At 41.2% G+C, this 24,891-nt stretch overlaps 1 protein-coding gene across 1 annotated transcript in view; it reads right to left on the reverse strand.

Moving 5' to 3' along the window:
• The window catches only part of ST8SIA1 (ST8 alpha-N-acetyl-neuraminide alpha-2,8-sialyltransferase 1), a 128,994-nt gene that overhangs the window by 57,780 nt on the left and 46,323 nt on the right, over positions 1–24,891 (reverse strand). The window lies entirely within an intron of this gene.

A 24,891-nucleotide genomic window follows, 5' to 3' on the forward strand; every position in this document is an offset into this window, starting at 1 on the left:
AAAGCAGTGTGATTTAGTTACAGAATGGAATTTGTCTACAGTACAGGAGTTAATATTCTCTTCATGCAAAAAATTGTGCAGGGATTTTTTTATTTATCAAACCTGTCAAAACCTGACTTTGCAGTAGAGACAAAGTTACTGCACAGGCATCTGAGAGTGCAAATGCCTCTGTGACAGGATGCAGCACTGCAAAACAACTCTCCTCTCCGGGAGGACAAGGTAGAATGGTGGCAGCACTTGTCCTCACTTACATATACAGAGCAACATCTGACATTGCATCATGTATTCACCAGGCATTATGACAGCGTACATGGTCCAGAAAACAGACCCAGTGTTATAGCACAAACTCTGTATTTGTTAGGACTTACTTCTAATGTCTTATTTCTTTTCTTCCTTAGATTTATTTGCTTTATCTTCCTTTCTCAGAAAACTAGATTCCATTCAGCTAGTAGAAAGCCACAACCTGCTTTCTAATGAAAAACATTAAAGCATTTTGCTTATCCTAACTCTGGATTAAGATATGCTAAAGCAGAAAAATAAATTTTACTTTCCTGAGGCCCAGCCACCATTAAGAACCTAGTGAGAGCACGGCGGATCAATACTAAATATGCAGCTGCATTCTTGTCCTGCATCTACCTTCTCAAGAACATTTTTTAATTTACACAGTTATTGAACTAGGAGCATACCTTGACATTCAACGGACATCACATCTCTGAGGTGGCCCCGACCAAATGAGAGCTCACATGCTCAGTAAAGCAAGGGGGAGGGGAATCAGAGGAAATGCAAGAAAGAGACATGTTTTACAGCCAAAGGCAGCAGCCATTAACTCTTGCTTTTAAGAATTTTAGACAGTCTGCTACATAAATGATGTGGCTTCAGCACATGTTGAGTGGCTTGAGACCCCCAAAATAAATATTTAGGAGTTACTAAATGCTTTGAAATTCTGTGAGTTGCAAACAGTCTTTGGTATTGTTTGAGATGACTTGCTGTCCTTCAAGGGAGCCTCATATTCATGTTTCCAAAAGCACGTGAAGCTTTGAAACTCTTGTTCTTCAGAGAGTCCAAGAAAAAAAAGAACAAGAATCAGGGCTGCCAGGATTTGAGGGAGCCAAAGGAAAATAGAAGGGGCAGATAAAACCACCATGGGATTGTCCCTCTGCCTAACCTTGCAAAGAAATCCACTCACTCTATGGACATAGGAGGAAAACCAGGCTGAACACGGTTCTCTGTGAAAAGCCACCATGCCCACAAGAGCCCACAGAAGCTTCTGCCTCCCCTAATAGAGTACTGAAAATTCAGGACACAGCACAGACATCAGACAGCATCTGCATGCCATCGTTTAGCTTAAAACATTCAACTGACGCATTTTCCAGAAGACCATACTTACAAACTTTCTACAGACATTATGCAAAAGACCTAGTTCCAGTACCATAACAGCGTGGGGCAGGAGGGTTGGGGGTTGTAAAGGCCTAAGGATTAAGTGTCCCTGCTGCTTGGTGGGATTTCAGCTGCTTTGAGTTTAATGAAGAGCAATTGCTTAGGATGACCTGTGAGAAACTACATTTATCATCTTGCACATGACTTTTCTTAAAACATTTAAATCACAGACCTGTATTGTTGCTAAGACTGGAGGAGCATTTCAGGAACTCTGCCCTGAGCCTTTGTGTCTACCTGGTCATACACAAATTGTGCAAGTCAAACTCATGTGTTGCCCATAAGCAACTATGAAACATACGGCTCCTTTTCTCTCTACAAACAGCATTTCTCTTTTCCCTCTTTCAAAGGAAGAGGCTCCTGGGCTTTGAAATGGTTAGGAAATCACCATCCTGTAATCTAGTTAGCAGCAGCATACCCAACCCGCTGCAGGATGTTAGTGGGATGGCACACTTCACTCGGCTCCATACCTAAAGGATGCTCATGGGACAGTTAGCACAGATTAAGGCACTTAGAGGCTCTTCAAAGCTAAAAAGCTGCAGGCTTCATTCTGTGACTTCCCATAAGCATGCAGACTATTCCTTCCCTTGGGCTGCCCAAAATACGGGGTGCAAACAGCTTAAGCAAAATTGCAACACAATGAACCAAAAGGTAGTTCCAGCCCTAACATGCAGTAGCATTACTCAGCTTGTTAGTATCCACATCAGCTTTCCACATCAGTACTGGGCTTTCAAGATGTTTCCCTGCACCCTCTAGCTGTTCCTACTGCTGGCTTGTCAGGGTACACACTGCAGATTTAAGATTGAATTTAATATTTAATTAATTATCAAAACCTGGAGTTATTTTTTTTTTCCTCTAAGCGTATAAAACATCCAAGATGGACTCCAATAACGAGTTGTTTCCTCACACCAAGTGATCTTATGCTATCTTCATGGTGTGGGTAATCTGCCTTCAAATTTGAATGTTACATTGAGATTGAGGGGTTAGAAGAATGCCACACATGTTCCAGAATTAAGCTGGTTTTACTTTTTTTGTAAAATAAACTTGGGCATTACTTATAATTTCAGTAAGAGGCAATTTTCATTCAAGAGTGTTATATTTTTAAGCTGATGGTGCGATATAGTAAACCTGAGTTTGCTTCTAGGTTTCTATTACCAGAAAAATATATTTCACAGGACTTATAAAAACCTCCTCATGCTTTCCTTCCTGACCTCCCACAATGTAACTGCTAGGCAAATCAACAGTTCATAGTTAACAGCATATAAATTCTCACATTGCGGGGACCCAGCTGCCATTTCTGCTAAATGCTCTCAAAAAGGTCAGTTGTTTTTCTCCTTAGAATTTTAAGCTGGTCTGAAAAATGATGGGTTTGGACTGTGAAGTTGTAACAAAAGCACTTCCATTAATATTAGCTTCCTGAAACTCTGTTCTTTCGTTGTCAACACATTTATTTTCTTCGTTCATAAAATTTTAATGAACAGCCAGAGTCTTGTAGATGGACTAGAAAAAACCAGCGCAGCATCGGTTCACCTTCTGTGTTAGAGAAAATGTAAAAATAAATTACCAACTCACCTCCATTTTTAAGCAATCATTACCATAGGGTTTGCAAATACTGTTAACTAAAAACACCTCGCATATTGGAAATAAGTGGGATGAATTCCCTTTAAAAGTAAGTTTCGAATAACTTTAAAAAGGATTTCGTAGGTGGTTTTTAAAAGGCATCTCCAAACAAAACCAAAGACAGAAAGGCCCCATTGTCTCATTTTCGCTGGTTAACTACAATGAAACTCCACTAATAATCAGTGAAGATGCTCTAGTTCATATTCATGTAAATGAAAGAAGAACCTGCACATCCCCCTATGCAATCAATGACAAATAAGCAGACAAAGCAATAGATTAAAGACTCCCAACTGAATATGGGACTAATTTAACAAAGCATCTATCCAGCAATTCACTGATTAGTTTCAGCATTCATCTAAGTAGAAATAAATCATTGTCATCAGTTAGAAGAACATTACACAGTACTAACAAAATATAATTTATGTTAGATAATGCTACTCTAATTCACTTTGATTTCATTCTTAGGTTGTTAATGCATTAATTTTTGCCCACTCCCTGCCAAAGACTTTAATCAGCAACCAAGTTCTTACTGGGAAAACAGGAAAAATTACAGTACTCAGCCTCTGATTTAATGCTGAAGATGCCAAAAACACCGAAAACATTGAGAACATAAATTAGAATAAAATCGTTTTTTAAATAAGCATTTTGAATTTGCAAGAGATTATGTGATATTACTATCCCTTTTGAGAAGGCAGCACCCTGACAAGAAGGGCATTGTTCCACTGATTTTTTCCGGAGATAGCAAAACCCCAAGAGTTAACGAGAAGCCAAATTCAGCTCTTAATAAAACATTTTCTTGCACCTTTGCATAAGGAAGCAGCTGACACTTTAAAGGATAGCTTTCTGTGTGTCAGCCACAGGTAACGCGGCGTTGGTTTTACACTGTCAGACATGGCGGGGTGGCATATGCTCCTTCTTCATTGTTTACAAATCATCTTCGGTCTGATGGGCCTTTTGTTCCTCCTACAGAGCCGTCAAGACATGACAGCTTGACGGCAACTGGCTCCAAAAAACATCAATGTCAGGGATGGCGTATTCTCTACAGGGGAATGTGGCGGGTGGCTGTGGTTCCCTGCATTTCACTCGCTCCTCTCCGCCACACTGCTCCAGTCCTGCCCTGACCCAGGCACAGGAGCCCAGAGCAAGGAGAAACTATTGATGGCAAGATAATGAACATCACAGAAGTCAGGAAGAGTTGTCCTTCCTAAAAGGGAGAGGACTGTTCAGCCCACCTCCCACGCTATGCAACTGCAGTGAGACAGCCGACAGTCTTCTTTCCATCCGTTAGAAGTAATTGTTATTTTCTTTGGAAAATAACTGTTTCCACCAAAAAAATGCCCCCAAGCATTTTTAGGGATTGGGGCTTTTTAAGTGAAAACTGAAAATTTTGAAAAATAAAAGCTGGACTATTTTTTCCAGAAGATTTCCTTTAAAACTGGTCTACTGTTATCTAAAAGGTCTTGCATGTAGTAATTCATAACTTCAGACATTTTCTATCATACACCTATTTTCAGCCTGGGGTTTCTGTTTGTACTTACTGACTGAAATAACTGCACAAAGTTTGAAACGTGTCTAAAATTTTGACAATAATTTAGAACTCACTTTTGTATAGAGAAACAGAAGAAGCATGGATTAGAATGAAAGTGTCTGTGTATAAGTGCTGGAAAGGGAGCAAACCTTTTCCATATCATAAATCTTGAGGGAATTTTGTGGTCTGGTAGACACATGCATTTTAACGTATTAAGAAACCACACTGATACTTTACTGGCAGATTTACCGAATGCCATGTAATTCCTAAATTGTTTTGTGTTCACACAGAGCTGTATTACAAAAGCACATTGTTGAAAGCTCTATTTCGCATGCGCAAAATCTGTCAGAATCACAGTGCATGTTCCACTGAGATTTGCTAAATGCGTGTGTTAGCTATAACTCATACAAAATTCTCTATATTCCAATAATATGTGAAATAATGTGTGAAATGTTAAGCAAGAAGCAAGCCAAAAGCCTTGCCTCTATGGTAATGCTGTCACAAAACAGAAGGATAGGTATAAGCCTATTTACAGTCATTTTGTGGAACAGATCAGAATGGAGCTCCTGCCAGACAGATCCCAGGTACGCACCACACTGCCTCTTTATATAAGATAATTATGAATATCAAGAAATAAGCTGAGCATGGTTTTTCAAATTCTGGACTTGGATACTACCAGACCCCAGTATTTGATTACAAAGCATTATTACAGGAAGAAGCTGTGACAGTGACTATGAAATCCCTCTAGGAGATAAGAGATCTTAAAATGAACCTCCAGCTACCTTCTCCAGCTTTTCCCCCCCCCCCCCCCCAAAGATTTTCCTTGCTCCACAGAGGCATTATCAACTAACCAATTTTGAAACCTGAAGCTCACTACTTACACAAAAGAGAAGTGGTCCAGAAGGTGCAAGCTTCTCTGTGGCACCACGCAAGCACATCTCAGTCATGACAGCAGTGTCTTTATCTACAACCGAAGTGGAATTAAACATCCAAGCTCATGTAAACTTTGTGCTTTTCACAAGTATGTACTTCAGGCGGTACTGTTTTTCATGAGATCAACATCTCATGGAATATTTATATGGGGACATAGGACTGCAAAAGACCCCTTGGGAGACTGAACGCATTGCTGTGCGGCTGCAGGAAACCTTCTTATACCCAAAAGGATACCTGGGATATTAACTGCAGAGCAACCACACACAAAAGAGAGAATGCTTTGCAACATACCTGCATATTCACAAAAAATATGGAGTACCAGTAACCAGCTGGCAGTCACTTTTAGTTCAAGCCGTACTTTACGTCGGAACTTCAAAACAGTGTGCTCTCTAGTAGCTTTCCACCCAGCAGGAAGTCACTGCAAGTGAGCACTTGCCGTGAATTAAAAGAACATTTCAAATTGCTGCTGTGGCATTTAATTCACCGGGATCGGCCTTCATACAGCCAGGATAGCACAGTGTGGGGATTATGAAAAAAATTCATGTTGGGAGAGAGTAACAGTTTATTTCAGAAAACAGACTATTGATGGCATATCATAAACAGTATTTTAAACAATGAACGCTCTGGAAATGTGAAGGGAATGCTTCTATTTTATGTGACATATATGACAAGGAGACATTAATGGGTGGGAAATTCCAAAGTTCTGGAAGATTTCTGGATCCAACCTTTATGGCCTGCAATGTACTAGGACCCCAAACTATGGATCAAAAATGACAAAAAGGAAATACTGTTTCATGCTTAATTAGAAAAAGGAGCTCAACCTACTGGGGTTGGGGAGCGTGTCTCTTATTATGGAAGATGCTATAGCTTCCAACATTTCCAGAACTGGGAGGCCTCAAGAAGGGCCTAAGCTTCCTTCCAAATAGTTGCATTCAGATGTTCCATGGAGCAACCCAGTCCCATATAAACTGTACAAAATGGAAAAATAATGAAGCAATTTATTGAAAAAAAAAAGTTTTACCAGAATTTGTAAATAATTCCCTGTGGTGGCCTCCGTAAACACCTTCTCATACACTTGAATAACTCTTTTTTTTTTTTTTTTTTTTTTAAATCCTGTGTGGTAACAAGGATAAACTTTGATTGATAGGTCGAATCACTAAACTCTGCCTCAAGCCACAGAAACACTCAGCAAATCCTTCCTTTTAATTGACCATCTGACATCCATTTTGTGGGCTTCCCAGCCCTGCTCTGCTTTGCCAGCACCTCCAGAGGCAGGTACACAACACCCTCCCACTCAGATTTCAACTGATTCAGACTTATATGCTCACACTGTACAGCATTTACATACCAGGCAGCAATTTACCTCCTGGTTCACTGGCACTCCATGGCAGAAAGACATTCAGACTCATCAGGTATTCCAGTTGTTGTTTAGTATTGCACCACACTGAACGATTAGCAGCAACCCCTTATCTTTTGGGGTTAGAGACATAATGTTCAGATGTAGTTTCTGAAGGTTTTGCCCATCCTCCACTTTTTCCCTGCTCCTTTCTTAATCTGCTCCAGGTCTGAGCATAAGAGAAAAAGCTAAGTATATCAAGTTGCATATACCAAGGTTGCATTGATACAACGCTCTAAGCGTAAATAAAAAAAAAGTGCATTGAAACATTTTTGAGTTTTGAACAGATATTACATGTAAACACAGGTAAGCACAAATCATCGCTTCAGGGGGGAAAAACTACATCTTTAATGTCATGCATGTCTGTTAAACAACAAGAGTAGTTACTATTTTATGAGAGTTTAATGAGTTATTCTGCAGGCCTGGGAAAACGTAGTATAAACTTTTTAATTAATCTCCCGCGTTGCAACGCACAATTTCCTAGCTGAGGAAGTTACTGGATATAGGCACACATTTTAAATTTTATGCATGAAGGTTTTCGTTAAAGTAAATTACTATAGTATTGCAGTTAGAGAAATGTAGACAGAAAACAAATAATATGATTGCCCAGTGACAATGTCCTCCAACCCTGACTGTACTTTCTCCCTCAGCGATTTCAGGACGGAAGAATAGCAACGAGCTGAAACCAAAACAGAATAGAGGAAATTGCAGGGTATCTGCTTACTTATGCCTGCTGTAGGAATAAGTAGACAATGCACTCTCATGCTGAATTATTCTCTTGTGAAAGCATTGGACAACACACAGTGAGCAAAGATAGCAAAATATTTGGAAATTTTGCAAGACCAACCATTGTTCAGTAAGGGGTACTACTCGCTTATTTTCCCAGCATTACAAAGGATTTCTCAACAGAGTTTCATATATATGCAAGGTTACCGCCAGGACCAAGCCACAGTCAAACACACAGTTCCTAAGCGTTTTGAGATCAATCCTAACCCTGCAGAACTGATGCAGGATGAATGTTTCTACAATCGCATGAGCAGAATACAAAATAATTGTGAAATGCAACAACAGCCTGCATTGAATGTGGGTGGGGGTAGGAAAGACAGCCCGCAGGATTGCTCTGAAGAAGGTGTCAGGGCACCCATCTGCATGTATGTGGGTTATTTCCTAAAAAGCTCATCCAGCTATAGAAACACAAAATTCCCTAAAATCTTATTAGAAGAACATGGTATATGCAAAAAATAAGGTTAGTTTCAGCTCACAAATAATATAAAGAGCTTCCAATTCTACTTGTATAAAAGACAATAACACTTAAACAAAGGAATGGCTCTTTGAATTCCTGTGGGCCCCTCTGATCCCACCAATATGAATAAGGAGCTGCAGCAAAGGAAATCAGTCAACTTATACAGGCTCCAAAATACAGATTTAATTATCATATAACACACACCGAAGTTTAAAGCTTTGGCTTTTATTTTTCAGGATGTCTTGAAAGCAATACATTTCCATTTAGCTAGAACATTAACCAATGAGCTTCTAAAAAGAAGAGATTCGCTAATCAAAAAAATGTTTCTTGCCTTTGCTTTACCTCTAAATAGTTCAGATGAATCAGTGACATCTATTGAGAATCACTAGTGAAAAGACATCAGAGACAACTAGCAGGGATTGATATCTCTAGGAAATCTGCAATTTCAGTTTGAGCAGAGTTTAAACACTGAGATTGGTTTCTGGCAGCATGAAAGCACTGTTGACTTTCTTAAATACTTGCAGATTTTTTTCTTCTTCTCCATTAGCGAGAAAAATTAAGCCTCTTAAGAAAGCTTAATTACTGTTATAAATAAGGAGGAAATATCTAATTATTTTAAGCCAAATTTTAGACTTTGAAAATTCAAAATTTTACAGAACGTATGCAGTTACATTTACCGATCTTTCTTCTGCTAACAAGCAAACAATTCCACCTGTTTCCAATTAGGTAAATACAGATAAACAGCAAAGTGAACTACAACAGAGAACGGTTAGCATTCTACAGGCTCTGGTTTTTCAAGGTGTTTAGAATAGTTTATGGGTAGTGATTGGATGAAAAAGCCTTACGATATTGGGCTGCCTAGAAGTGTTAAGAAAAAAATCCAACATGTAATATCATCTTACAGATACAGTGGGTTCTTTTCAATGCACTATTGAACTGAATGAAACAATGGCATGAATCCAGAGAAGTGAGCAATCTCTTTTTTTCCCCCTCCAATAGCACACAGTCAAACCAAATACATAAAATACACTGGGAAATCAGAAACAGTTTGAGGAATCACTAAATGTACCCAGCTCCAAAGAGCCGTTATATCTGGACCAGGTCAGAAGCCTGCATCAATCTGTATCTTACACCTTTAGCCTGTCCTTCATCCACTATCCTAGACAGCATGTGAGTTCATTCATGTACTAATACCACAAGAAACGTTGACCCATAAGAGTTGGAAAGCAAATAATAGTCTGCAAAGAAAACAATGCATAGAATTTTAAGGACTGCGCGTAAAGCAAGGGTATAGGTCTTCATTTAGAGTACTATCTTTCTTTAGGGCAGTCTTTCTGCAGAAATGTAGAGCCAAGATTAAAAGGCCTTGCTGAAAAGTAAAGGTGGTTAGCTGCATAACTGGATTTACATATAATGAGTGACTACTCATTAATGGATGTTTACCAAACAAGGAAGCAATTAGAGGAAAGTGCAGTGCGATGTAATGTCATCTCAAAAGGTTATGAAAACAGAAGTTTAGATGTCCAGGGAGGCAGAGGGGAAAAGCTGTTACAATTTCAGAATGAATGAAGTTTCTATAATCTATTTATTTTTTCCCATAATGAAAACAAAAGTCCTTAAAATTAATAGTATTTCACATAGACGCATGAGAGTAATTAATGAACTTGTTTGAATAACTGATCATGAACTGATTTGAATAAACAACAATCCTTTCTATATCAATAATAAAACAGTAATGTAGGATTAAAATGGGGAAAAGTGTCATTTCATTCTATAAGGGTGTAGGTTCCTCAAAAAGCAAACAGAAGGTGTCATTTGTTGCAAGCCTACACAAAAGTTGGCACAGCAAAACAGGGAGGCTACACTTCAGGGACAAAATCCAGCCTCAGACTGAAGTCTCAGTAGCACACATCAGAATCTGAAAACTAGAAGTCCAGTCAAATTGTGCAGACTGAGGCAACTGCAAGCCTACTGAAAGGCAAGAACAAAATTAATTTCACATAAGAGGGGTGCCTTTTTTCCCTGACTTGGTGCTTCCATTGGTTTTCCCATCACATAATTCAGGTAATCTAGTCCAACTTCCTGCTCCAGGCAGGCTCCACCCGCCAAACCTGGTCAATATACACTGTCCCTTACGTGCTTTCAGTGCCTCTGTGCCACTCAGGCAGTCTTTGCCCGTAACTTGCCGGATTACTGGCCGGGCGGGGCGGGGCGGGGCGGGCCTGGGGCGCGGCGGGCCTGGGGCGGGGCGGGCCCTCCGGCCGTGCTGCCGGTCAGGACCCTGGCCAGCTCCGGGCCGCCGCCGCGGCTGCCCCGGGCCGCTGGATAAAAGACCACGGAAATCAGAGCAGCCACTGGCACATCTTTTTCTTTCCCCCCCAATGTATTGTCAGACCCGATTAATAGTTTTTCAGCTTTCTATTAGACTAAAACTAACTTTATTTTTCACTAAAAGCTATTCTTTAAAAAAAAAAAAAAAGCAGGTCCAGGATAAACTAATGAACACTGAAATGACTCACTCAGCAGGAAGCTATTAACATAACAAGAATACACTGGATTCATTACTCGCTAAGTGCACAACTCTACAGAGCAGCAAGCTTCTCAAGGTCTGGAGGGCTTTTCCTCCACTTAGTTTTTGGGACATGCTTCAGCCTCTCTCAAACGCTAGCCAGGGGAGAGAGGTTTCCTAACAGTAAATATTTGACCCTTGTGACTTGGAAGAAGTCAGTGGCAAAGGACCTGGAGTTTATCTGTGAAGAACACCTGGGTCCCCAACAGGGATGACAGTTCATTAACTAGCCTCATGCTGAACCCACTCTCAGTACTTGCTAGCATATGACACTGACATTCAAACATGACAGATGACTGTGGCTTCTATACATTTTTATACACATATCCTTGCAAGGCTTGTTTCTCTGGATAAGAAAACCACTCCACTCCACTCCTCATACTCATTGTACTTCTTTAGTTTTCATCCTTTTACAAAGACAGAAGCCATGATCCCCCACCCTTTGAAAACTGACTTGTCTGGTTTTGATACTCCCCAAACTTTGTCTTCTAATTTTTCTTTTCGTTTTCTTTACTCACATGAGGAATCTCATTGAAAAAGACAGCACAGCCTGGTTGCTGGCTTTTGATAAGACATGTCAGCTGTCCTCTAGTTTTGTCTTCCCACAGTATCTGCAAGTTTATTTTTAGAGCTCTCTCAGACAGTCAATTAAAGAGAGATATTCAAGTGGTGTTGCTATCCACTCATGTCTGGATAGCCTTTAAAGGGCAGACAGAAAAAAAAAAAGACTGTAAAATGACATTGTGAATGTGGTACATTATATTCCTTCCCAATTGTATTCAGCTAAAAAATTTCACACTTAAAAAAGAGATGCGTTTTCCTCTAGAGATATAATCGCTCAAAACATGACCTGTGATTAGAAAGTCAGATTAGGTTCCTTTCTCTTTTTGTATTTTTACCATCACTAGTAAAGGTTTTGCACAGAGTAAGAGCACAAGTGGATCACTTAGATCTTCCATTTTTGAGCTGGTCTCCTGACAGTGCCATTCATGAAACCTGGAAACAAAAGACTATCAGACCATTCCACTGTAACAATCAAGTTAAGAACAGTAAATAAGGGTGTAATGACTTCAGAATATGCAGAGAACAAGTAGATTAAATAGATTCTTTTTTACAGCATCCCTCTTCTACTCCTAATTACATTTTCATGCCTCTCAACATATATCTGCACTCTTTTTCTCTGGGAACAAATGTGACTCTGCTTGTCTTGAATGGCCATAGACTACATTTTCTCATGCTTTAGCAAGCCATGGCATGTTTTGGGTATTTACCTTCATTGTTTCTACCACCAACACAGACAAGTTGGTCTTGTATATGTACAACATCCATAATAAAGCTTATCTGTCTGGTACATCTCAAGGTATTTAGTCAAAAGCTGTGGTTGGTTTAACTGTGCCAAGAGTTCTCTGCGTACCCACTTGCAGAAGGAAGCTATTTGCCAAAACATAACAGGCCAATGCAGAACTGCACCTGGGCACAGAGGCCGTGGCACTAGCATACTGCTACCACATTCTGGCAATGGTTGTGATGCAGCCCATGGGCCAGAGCTGGAAGCCACATTTCTGACCCACCTCATGCTGTCGCACTGAGAAGAGTACTTTCTGAGAAGTAGCTTTACCAAAGAAAAATTGCATTTGTTTTGAGGACAGGAGGCTAAGCGCAAGCAAAAGAGGAGGTGAAGAGAAGGGGTCTTGTGCCAACTCCTGTAGTAACATTGCTGATATCACGAAACTTTACCTCTATTATCAACTGTGCTTGCCCCCCGGATTAACAACACTTGGTTTGGTATGAAAGAAGATCAGTTGGGCTGTCATCTTTGCTAAAGGCTAGAGTAGAGAGAACCTGGATGCCCGTAATAAGTTTACTAAATCAGAGGCCTCTTGTGGCGAGGATGGTAAAAACCTAGGACAGCTAATGGTCCTTCTTGATCTGGAGTGAAAGACCTGTAGGCTTTGATGACCGAAAAGGCAACCCAGAAATAAAGATAACGGTCCAGTACAAGATTAGAAGTCCCTAAGCCCCTTGGATGTCTAGCAGAGCAAAAGCACCACACAAAACTGCCTAAAGAGTCTGATAATAGGGATCAGTTTTACTGTATAGAAGTTCACACATGTAATACCTTATTTTCTTTCCTTTCAAAATCACATTGGTTCATTTCAGAGTTAAATCCCAAAGTGAAACCTTACCAGAACTACTGAGTTTCATTGAGTTTTTACAGGGAAATCTTGGAAGCCTGTGAAATTAATAATCTTTCACAAATTAAGTCAGGATTCAACTGAAAAGCTTATAGATACTAATGAATCAGTGGCCTGCATTTTTTATTCACAACAAAGTCTAGTTGCAAAGCTTCAGTTTAAGCAGTAAAGATTTTCACCAAGGTTTCATTAAGCCTGAAGATCATACTTGCAGACACAGCTGACTGGCAGAAACTGCACTCCAAATATTGCAGTAAAGTGAAGAGAAGGTTGTTTTACAACACGATGCTAAAGATAAATTAGCAATGATTCTACAGTAGAATTCAAAATGGGCAAGTCTTTCACATCGAGTTTGGCAAAGCTATGGGTCACAGGCTATAGTATTTTGTTTAAATCACTTCTCCCTCTCCTACTTAAAATTCAGACATCCAAATTCACTACATCAAAGAAATGCTACAGCTCCACTGAACTTGCAGTAATTGATACGTAACGGGACTCTACACAGAGCTACGAGCTCACTGCATACCGAGAGATCTCATACCACAACAGAACAAGAACAAAACCTATGCACTTCAGGGTAGGAGCCATGCTCTCTCAGGTCCTCCAGGGGCTGAGACGAAACACCTCCTAAGACCTCTCAAGCCTCAGATATTATGAATGAGAGTCATCCCCAGCATCACATTCCCCCACTACTGTGCCATCAATATACAAGTTAGTCATTCTCTCCTGCTTTAGGACTTTTTATCCCAAATGCACTTGCCTGATAAGAACACAGGAGAGAGAGAAGCTGCAGCGTGACTGCCACCACAGTCTCCTGCCCAGAGAAACCCCATGAAGTGCCATTCCACACAGGGCTGCAGCCTTGCCTCCCAGAAACCTCTCACGAATATTGCACACGGTCACATCCACTATCTCATGGTACAGTTAACTTCTCCACAAGCACCTCTGCCTCTTCCCACTGAGTGGCCCAGGGAATAGCTCCACGAAGTTTCATATATTGGGTCAGTGAAAGGTGAAGAGATGCCTTTTCCAAGAGCATCACACAGAGAGATGCAAGATTTCAGGCAGCCAGCACTCAGCGTTTCTCCCTTTCTCTCTGCTGTCATGCACAAGAAAGTATTCTAAAATGAAGACACATAGGCAGACAAGACAGAAAGAAAGGTTTTAGCTGAGGCCTGTAGATCTGGTTGATAAGAAGGACAGACCTCTAATACAAAAGCACAAACCCTGGATTAACAAAAAAAAATAATCTGTAATTCCTACCCAGAAGCCCATGTACATATGGAGAAATACCAAGCCGACACACAGATATACCTATGAAGCAAGAGCATAATGACAAAAATGCAGTTATAGACTGTAATGGCTGGGAATAAGCATTAAATAGGGAAAATTATGATGAATCAAGCTAAAACAAGCTTCATAAATGAAAAAAAATATTGCAATAGTTTTGCAATAAACATAACAGAAGAGCTAGTTGTCATTGCTGACCCAGTAGATGAGCTAATATCCTACACAGCTGATCAGATGTCCAAGAGATCCCGACTTTCATTTTCTCTAAACATTGATGTAATTTATATCCATGTGTATAGCCAGAGCAATGCTTTAAAGAACCTAAAGCATGAAAGTAAAGAAATCCAATCATTCAATTAACAGCCCAAGCCACCATGGGGATAAAAATAGAAATGAAAATATTTTCTCCATAAAATCTATATTTTTCTAAACTGAATTTTAAATTTAGGAAAATGGCTAGCAGTTCTCAATTTTCTGATTGCAATCAGGATGCGTGTTATATTTCATTTGGTTTTTTTGATTGTTCATGCATTTCAATGATTTGGTAAGGTCTTGTCTGCATGTTAGACCTAGGTAGTAAACTTTCTAAAAATCAATGTTTTAAGCTTATCGTGATGTATTTTGGCATTGCATAGTTTGGCAGGCAAAGTCAGCAGTTCTGAAATAAGATACCTTTTGCAATAATGAGTTACTGGAACTCGTTACTGAGGTATGGTAAATGCTCCATCCAGACGCAGCAATTGTGCTGTAGCACAGTAACTGCAGCCTTATAGAACTAACATGCTACAGCTGAAGCACCACTACTGTACTAGACTGAGAAATCACCAGATGCAACCCTACAGCTTGAGTTACTCGGGAGGTCAGGCTGGGTCATAAGGGCTCCTGCTGCCTTTAAACCTGCTGCACTGGAGATAATGACAACAGAGCACTTTGCACCTGCAGGTGTCAAATTATCTGAAGAAAGATGTTAAGAAGTGCGGCCAGTAGAATAATAATTATTATCACACGTATGCTTGGGATCTGATCTGCAAGCAGCCTTTCCATGGCACTCCAAGCACAGGCAATGGCGATTCCAAACCCCAGAGAACCTATAGGCTGCAATATAACCTCCATCGTAATTGATTTATTTTCTGATCCTTCCCTCAAATTAAGGTTCCTATTCCCCATTCAAATGAGGCTATCACAAATGATTCCCGAGAAGTCCCAAAGGAGTGGGAAGAATATCAACGCACAGTGCAAATTGCTCTTAACACACCGCCAAAGTAAAAAATCATTTTTACTCAGCTCATCATTTTTGCAGAGACAGCTTTTTTCTCCCTCAATTAAGTAGCTAGACATCTGTTGAAGGCAAAACATAAAGATATAGCAATCAAAAGATGAATTTTAAAGTACAAAACCGTGTTTTTTTACATTTACTCCTTCTGACAGAAATTTGGTGTGCGGTGCCAGTAAATGGTAGTTAGGCATATGTTAGTGAAATGACAAAGACCCTGAAAGAATAATTTCAGAGAAAAATGCTTTTTGAAAGAGAACTTCCATGAATTCCAGCAGAAAGGCTACTCATCAAAGCCACACACATACCTGACACATTTTTGCAAGTTATACTGTATTTAGCTTCCTTGAAAGTACAATAGTAAATGGGTTGTTAACCTATTTGCCAGAAGATGGAAGAAACCTCTTAAATTTACAGGTAAAAGGGCTATTAAATGACTGAGTGCTGTCAAATTAGGAATGCTGTACATCTTAGATTTTCTGTATTTACTCAATTTTTAAGGAGATTTCAAAAATGATCCATACCTGCCCTATTAATGATATTTAACAAAATAATTTTATATGGTTTCCAAAAATCTGATCTGTAGAGCATTAAAACAATATCAAATTTACTTTAAAATGCCACAGACAAATGTCATCACACACAGATACACAGAATTGTATAGGTTGGAAAAGATCATCAAGTCCAATTGTTAACCTATATCACTGGCAGTTCACCACTAAACCATATCCCTAAGCACTACATCTAAACGTCTTTTAAATATCTCCAGGGATGGTGACTCAACCACTTCCCTGGACAGCCTGTTTCAATGCTTGACAACCCTTTTGGTAAAGAAATTTTTCCTAATATCCATTCTAAACCTTCCCTAGCGCAGCTTGAGGCCATTTCCTCTCCTCCTATTGCGTGTTACTTGGGAGAAGAGACTGACACCCACCTCGCTACAACCTCCTTTCGGGTAGTTGTAGAGAGCAATAAGGTCTCCCCTCAGCCTCCTCTTCTCCAGGCTAAACAACCCCAGCTCCCTCAGCCGCTCCTTACAAGACTTGTTCTCCAGACCCTTCACCAGCCTTGCTGCTCTTTGCACGTGCTCCAGCAACTCAATGTCCTTCATGTACTGAGGAGCCCAAAACTGAACACAGTATTTGAGGTGCGGCCTCACCAGTGCCAAGTACAGGGGTATGATCACTTCCCCTACCCCTGCTGGCCACACTACTCCTGATATAAGCCAGGATGCTATTGGCTGCCTTGGCCACCTGGGCACACTGCCGGCTGTCCATTAACACCTCCACATCCTTTTGCACCAGGCAGCTTTCCAGCCACTCCTCCCCAAGCTTGTAGCGTTTCATGGGGTTGTTATGACCCAAGTGCAGAACCCGGCACTTCACCTTGTTGAGTCTCACACAGCTGGCCTCAGCCCATCGATCCAGCCTGTCCAGATCCCTCTGCAGAGCCTTCCTACCCTCGAGCAGATCAACACACCTGCCAAACCTGGTGTTGTCTGCAAACTTACTGAGGGTGTACCTGATCCCCTCATCCAGATCATTGATAAAGATATTAAACAGAACCAGCCCCAGAACTGAGACCTGGGGAACACCACTTGTGACTGCCCACCAACTGGATTTAACTCCATTCACCACAAGTCTTTGGGCCCGGCCACCCAGCCAGATTTTTACCCAGCGAAGAGAACACCCACCCAAGCCGTGAGCAGCCAGTTTCTCCAGGAGAATGCTGTGGGAAACAGTGTCAAAGGCTTTACTGAAGTCTAAGTAGACAATGCCCACAGCCTTCCCCTCATCCACTAAGTGGGTCACCCTGTCATAGGAAGAGATCAGGTTAGTTAAGCCTTTCATAAACCCATGCTGACTGGGTCTGATCACCTGGTTGTCCTGTACGTGCCACGTCATGGCACTCAAGATGATCTGCTCCATAACCTTCCCAGCACTGAGGTCAGACTGACAGACCTGTAGTTCCCTGGCTCCTGCTTCTGGTCCTTCTTGTAGATGGGCATCACATTTGCTAACTTCCAGCCAACTGGGATGTCCCTGGTTAGCCAGGACTGCTGCTAAGTGACGGAAAGCGGCTTAGTGAGCGCTTCTGCCAGTTCCTTCAGTACCCTTGGGTGGATCTCATCTGGCCCCACATACTTGTGTTTGTCTAGGTGGTATAGCAGGTCACTAACCATTTCCCCTTGGATTACGGGGGCTCCATTCTGCTCCCCGTCCCTGTCTTCCAGCTCAGGGGGCTGGGTACTGGGAGAACTACTGGTCTTAATATTAAAGATTGAGGCAAAGAAGGAGTTAAGTACCTCAGCCTTTTCCTCATCCTTTGTCACTATGTTTCCCCCGGCATCCAATAAAGGATGGAAATTCTCCTTAGCCCTCCTTTTGTTACTAATGCGTTTATAGAAACATTTTTAATTGTCTTTTACTGCAGTAGCCAGATTAAGTTCTGTTTGGGCTTTGGCCCTTCTATTTTCCTCCCTGCATAACCTCACTGCACCTTTGTAGTCCTCCTGAGTTGCCTGCCCCTCCTTGCAAAGGTCATAAACTCTCCTTTTTTTTCCTGAGTTCCAGCCAAAGCGCTCTGTTCAGCCAAGCCGGTCATCTTCCCTGCCAGCTTGTCTTTAGGCCCATGGAGACAGCCTGCACCTGCACCTTTACGACTTCCTCCTTGAAGAATGTCCAGCCTTCCTGTACTCTTTTGCCCTTCAGGGCTGCCTCCCAGGGGACTCTGTTGGTCAGTCTCCTAAACAGGCCAAAGTCTGCCCTCAGGAAGTCCAAGGTAGGAGTTCTGCTAACCCCCCTCCTTACTTCTCCAAGAATCAAAAACTCTATCATTTCATGATCACTGTGTTCAAGATGGCCTCCAACCATCACATCACCCACAAGTCTTTCTCTGTTCATAAACAACAGGACCAGCAGGGCGCCTTCCCTACTTGGCTCACTCACCAGCTATGTCAGTAAGTCATTGTCCGCACACTCCAGAAACCTCCTAGACTGTTTCCTCTCCACTGTACTGTATTTCCAGCAGACATCTGCTAGATTGAAGTCCCCCATGAGGACAAGGGCTAGTGATTGTGAGGCTTCTCCCAGCTGCTTGTAGAATAATTCATCTGCCTCTTCATCCTGGTTGGGTGGTCTGTAACAGACTCCACCATGATATCTGTCTTGTTGGCCTTCCCCCTGATTATTACCCATAAACACTCAACCATATCGTCACCATCATTAAGCTCTAGACAATCCAAATGCTCCCTAACATACAGAGCTACCCCACAGCCTCTCCTGCCTTGCCCATCCCTTCTGAAGAGTTTATAGCCACCCATTGCAGCACTCAAGTTGTGCGAGTCATCCCACCATGTTTCCATGATGGCAACTATATCATAGTTTTCCTGCTGTACAATGGCTTCCGAGTCCTCCTATTTATTGCCCATGCTGCATGCATTTGTGTAGAGGCACTTCAGCTGGGCTGTCATCTGTGTCACCTTCTTCAAGGAAACATGTCATCGCAATATGTTAATTGAGAATGGAATCAGCAGCATTTTGTGATCTAAAAAGATCAAAAAAAAAAAACCCACACAGAAACAAATGGAGAGAGCAAAAGAAACAAACCCACACTCTTAAATAGTGGGTCGGGGAGAGGCCTAACAAGAGGGGATACTGCATGTTCAGACATGCAAGAAAAACATCATTACAAAAATAGCGCAGTGCCATAATGGAGAACTTCCCACTGGAGGAAAATTCAGAAAATAAGTATCAGCAAGAAGATTCTAATTATAAAGGATTAAAGAAAAGAAAAAAATAATTTGGCTGAAGTGAGGTAAGCTCCAACTAATCAAAACTGCATGTGTAGTCCTGCAGAATCATCATTTTGCCTTATATCGCCTGTGATTAATAAGTACCTTGCCTGTTTTGACTTTATGTTGCTTGATGAAATTTAGCAACTAGCCAGTTAAACTTCAGAAGTTAGGGCATCCAGCGTAGGAGATGAGCTTAAATTCCACCAATCTGAAATGGGGGGGGGAAGAACAAAACCAAAGAAAACTTTTTCAGGCCAGTGAACCTTCTGAAGTCCTCCTTTACCATCGAGTTACCAGTGGACAAGACTGGAAGCTCAGTAGCTTAGATCAAGCAAATACAGAATGTACCAAAACCTCATATGAGCATTAAAAACCTCTAAGAATTGTGCACTGTTTCCTTTGGACATGGCAAACCAAACATATAGCCTAGATCGTATATGCTCATTAAACTGGAGTTCTGCTCTAGGTTCTGCTAATCCTCTAATCACCTTAGGTAACTGCTTGTTTCCCCATCCATAAAACAGAGGACAACAATAAAATCTGTACTGTGGGGTCTGCAGAGAAAGAGCATCCTTACCGAGCGCTAAGCTTACCTTGCTTCAATAAAAACATATTACCTCTCCTTACAAAGTTTGTTTTATTTGTGTTCTTATACCTTCAAAGGCACAACAAGGCTATCAGAATAACAGGAGAACATTATTACACAGTATTACTGCAGGGAAAAAAGACTTCTAGACAACAAAGGAATAGGCAACAGCAAAGCAACTGCAACCCCTTTCTGACACCAATCACGAGTGAATTATTTTATGGTTGAAAAAAATGACCATAAGAACGTGTAATTCATTTCTAGAACACTTTGAATTTCACTCCAGGTGTGCAAATTATCCCAGTATCGGACTAATGGAGTAGCACTTATGTGGAAGGGAGTTGTCTCATCTTTATGCAAGATTCAAATCCCCACACCAGGATAAAGCAGAGAGGCCAGAAGAGTTACACTGCTGTGAAACAGGTGTAAAATGAGATTCATACTCCTCATCTTTATCGCTGCAATGACTCTGTCTCTAAGGTCTACGATAAGCTGCATGAACTCCACACAAGATGACAGCAGCCCAGAAAGCATTAATGGGGGAGCCAACTGACCCCCTAACTGTGATTAAAAGGCTAACTAGAAAGAGAGACCAATGAAGACTGAAGAATAGCAGCAGCAGGTGGAGAGGGCTGGAGATTACCTAGGAGAGATGTCAGAGACAGACAAAGATGTGGTGAGGAAAGCAGGATTAAAAAAATGAAGCAGCAGACTGGGGAGCTGTCAGCAATGGCTCGATACAGAGTGCTTGGGCTGGAGCCCAGGAGAAAGACAGGCTGAGTTACTCAGACATTAAGAAGTCATGAACTAGGCTCCCTCTGAACACAGTCAAACTTAAGGCTCAGCTTCTCATGTCTGAGACTAACTTTCTTTGTGCCATGTAGCAGGCAACAAAGGTCTTCTCTATCAGAGAAGGGGGCACTGACCCAAAGTGACGCTGTAGATTGCAGATGTTTTTGACAAGAGGCAACACAAAACTACACTGGAATGAATGAGTTTTGAAAAATACTGATTTACTCTCACCCTCTTCCTTTAACAGGTTTAACCAAAATACATCTATAGTATAGTATACATACTAGTTCACCTTACTTCCATATTTTCAGTATTTCTGCTGCTATCAGACAAAAGGTGTATTTACTGTGGTTTTACATTTTCCCCCCTCTCAGTCAGACACCAGCTCGAATTTCAGCTGAGGCATGGAGAGATGCTGTCTCAGCTGACAAGCCAGAGTTTTGCTCTTACAGACTTAAAGAGAAAGTGTCTATGATGAGAACATGTAATTTCTGAAATCAAGACCTCTGTTAGGTCTCTTAGTAAATCAGGTTTGATTTTGATCTGCCTTGTACATTGTCAGGTCCACAGAGGAACAAGGGTAACAGAGTCATGCAAAATTTTAGCACTTGGCAAATATATGATTAAAAAACCCTATTAAGCTGGCAATGCTAGTTAGGAGCAAGGCAACATACAATCCGACTTGCTTTTCTGTAGCTGAACGTGCTCTGAAGGAATGACAGGAATGAAAACTTGCTTTCGTCAGTGGGAAGATAAATGTTGGGGATATGAAAGAAGGGGCTCTGTTTTGAGTAACAAGGTGTCATTTTTACAAGCTCACATTTCTGTAAATATATGCAAGTTAAATGACTTGACAGAGCTACGCTCATGGACAGCATGTTACGCTAAATCCTCTTCACCCTGGTTCTCCTCAGCACTTTGCTGGAACCACCAAACTGGAGTCGGTAACAGCCACTACATTAAGGCCCCTGCCAGGTCAAGCCGGCCTTTTAGGTTACCTTACCCTAGACAAGTATTACCCTCAGCTAAAGCTGGCAAAGAGAATAAAGTGCAAAGTTATATGAAGTGCAGACCCAGCAGTACTCACAAGCAGGGGAAAGAAAAGAGGAAGGATAACAAGGACATAGATATTAACATGTACTGTACAAACCAAATCAGTGTGAAAATCAAGTTTACATGGTTAGCAAGAGTAATATTGAATGCAGGTAACCGGCGTAACATACTTTGTAGTGCTTGGAAAAATGGAAAGAAGGGCTGAAAGCCTTATGTTTAAAAGAATAAAAACAGAGATTGTCACTTGCATACATAATTAGGGTGAATGAGGAGTTCTACAGCTATGATCCCTGCAGGATCAAAATGTTAGCGATGAAGCTAGCAGGGTAAATGTAATTTGTGTCGTAGTAGAACCACCCTGAACATTTTCTATCTTTGCCTCCACGTTTTTCAGCTCTGATGAAAGAAGATCCTTTGAAATCACAAAAACCAAGTATCTGATCTTCATTGGAAAAGTTATTTATTTTGTAGGCTTCACACAACAGCAGGTTTCGGAAAAGTATTCAGCCTTACAAGTGCCCAGTGGGACCAGATATCAAACTTTAAAGAGAAACCACCATTGCTAATTATCACTACATAGGTCTTCTCTACAACTTCCTCATCTCTCAGACAGTCTGTTCTCAAGTAACCAGATATTCAATTTCAAAATCCCCAAACACAGGGACTATCCAGGCATCCTGATGACAATCTGGGGTAAATTCATACCTGAAGAGGATAGTATCTGAACCTCTCTCAAGAAAAAGCTGCAGAAAATAACATACCCACTACTCAGGAAACCAGGATGCCAGTGATTTCCCTTCTTTCATTGGGTCACATGCCAAGGATCACTGTACCCCCTAAAAACAAAAATGAAAAATAAAAGCCAACAAAACTATGGATGACCTCACTTTTAATATGGTGCTGTCGACCATTGTGGCATACCATTGTATGCAGCATCCTCGTACACAGACGCGGACTCCATGGTTCCTGGCAGTGCATAAGCATATAAAAAAGGCTGCCCTTACCCTGCAAAAGAACTGGCATGAGCAACAGAAAGGATGTTGTCAGTTGGGATGGGGGCAAGAAAGAGCTGCAACAAAAAGCTCCATTTTATCTCATCTGAGTAGCTGTTTCAAATTTACCTTGCCTTTTCACTCAGGGTCTGTCTAAAGGGGCATAAACAAGTATTTTTTTAGTCAGACTAGACGATGAGTGATTTATCTTCTTTCACTACATGAAAACAATGGCTCGTAAAGGCTAAGAAATGGGGGAGGGGAGAGGAAGTCATTCTTTGTTAACCGGGAAGAAGCCACCAAACCAAATGTACATGTCCCTAGCAGAACTGTACTCAGCAAGAGGGCACTGTTGGCTAAACCCTAGCCATGCTGAAGTCAACTGGAACTTTGCTATGGACTTTGGTATAACCAGGCTTCACTTGACCTATTTTGCAACATAGCTTGTTATTCATTTCCCCACCATCCTTCTTTTGTTGCTTAATAGTTCAACACCTGTACTTCCCTGCTCAGTAACCATACTGAAAAGATTAATGCAACCGCTGTGCCGACCACAGCCACAGACATGCTAGAGTGAGGGAGTGGTGGCCCTAGGTACCACTCGGAGGACAGACCCTAAACTGGGAAATAGGAACTGCAAGAAGTCTGCCAAGACCAGAGCCAGGAAAGCAGTCCTGGTGAGGTTAAACTGAAGTAGTCCCACTTCTCAAAGGCCTTGCTTAATGCCATAGGGTGGAGAAGAGCTCCTGTCTGCTATCTTCATATACTGCCCAGAATACCACAGGGGCTCTATAGCTCTCTTCCAATTTTTTGTCATGAAGCAAAAAGAATAGCGGTTCATCATGTATACCTGTTTATTGTATGGGAAAAAGGGGTTTGCAGTATTTCTTCCCCACATACTCCCCATGCAGAAATACTCATTTTAATTGTCTCTAGAGATTTCTAGGCACAGATTTAACTGTGCAGTAACACCATACATTGAATTTGAATGACTGTAAAGTGCTTGAGGGACTTGCTATAAAGAGCATCATACTCATACCAAGGATTATTTATCTTTGGCTTTTTCAGTTCTTCTGGCACAATAGTAGATCACGGAATAGATCTGTGTAGCCTTTGCATTTATTGTCTCCTTTCACCTAAACTGTCTCCTCTCGAGCCTCATCCCACCACTTAAATTTGCAGTGTTGCTCATGAATAACAAGCTACACTGTGCATATGTCACGCCCTGCTGCAAGGGAAGGGAAGTGAGAAAACCCAGTGGTTTTAGATTGAGTAAAAGGCTGGAGACGGTCTGGATGAAAAAATGTCTATTAATGAATTAGCCTACAAATAGGTTATCCAGCCTAAAAACCTGAATACACTACACATTCCTGTTCTACATTCTTGTCATATTCACAACCTCATTAAAAATCATCAACAGAGAGAAAGTGTTGCTTGGTATTATTTCATGCCCTGCAGGCAGGTGTAATTCAGCTTGGCTGTATACACTGAGAAATCAAGGAGAAAAGGTGAGCATGTATGTTGGGACACTAGGTTTGCCTCACTAGTAGCAACATGCAATAATCTTCCAGCTACAGGAATAATCAGCAACACTAAATATAACCTTGTTCAAGCAGAAAGGTGCCGTGAAGCTGTGCAGTTCAGAGGATATGGCACTGAGATTTGTACCATCTCCAAAGGGAAAGTCTGAGGATACATTCTGAAGGCAACACATGGTTAATTGTCACGTATCTTCCTTACAGGCTATCAGAAAAACAAAAACGTTCAGAGGTTTAGAAAAAATTATGCGACTGAAAGAGTTGTGGTTGTTTAGCCTAGAGAAAATGACTGTGGAGAGACTTAATAGCAGTCATATGTGGAAAAGATAAGAAAAAAATGTTCTTAAATTATAGCCAAAGGGGAATTTTAAGTCAGACATCAGGAAACCCATCCTACACATAAGGACAGCAAAGTACTGGAATAGACTGCCTAGCGAGCTGTGGAATTTCCATTACTGGACATTTTAAAAATTTACTAGATAAATATTTGTCAGGTACATCCCAGGTAGAGCTGTCTGCCACGGGACAGAGGCAAGAGGACAGTGACCACTGAGTATCCCCTCCAGACAATGACGTTGTGCAAGTTTCACTACAATGCCATCAGAATGAACTGACAGTGCCCCTGTATTTTGGTGTAGCACTGCCTACTGAAT

This window comes from Phalacrocorax aristotelis, chromosome 1 (genome assembly GCF_949628215.1).
Source record: "Phalacrocorax aristotelis chromosome 1, bGulAri2.1, whole genome shotgun sequence".
In the NCBI taxonomy this organism is placed as follows: Eukaryota; Metazoa; Chordata; class Aves; order Suliformes; family Phalacrocoracidae; genus Phalacrocorax; species Phalacrocorax aristotelis.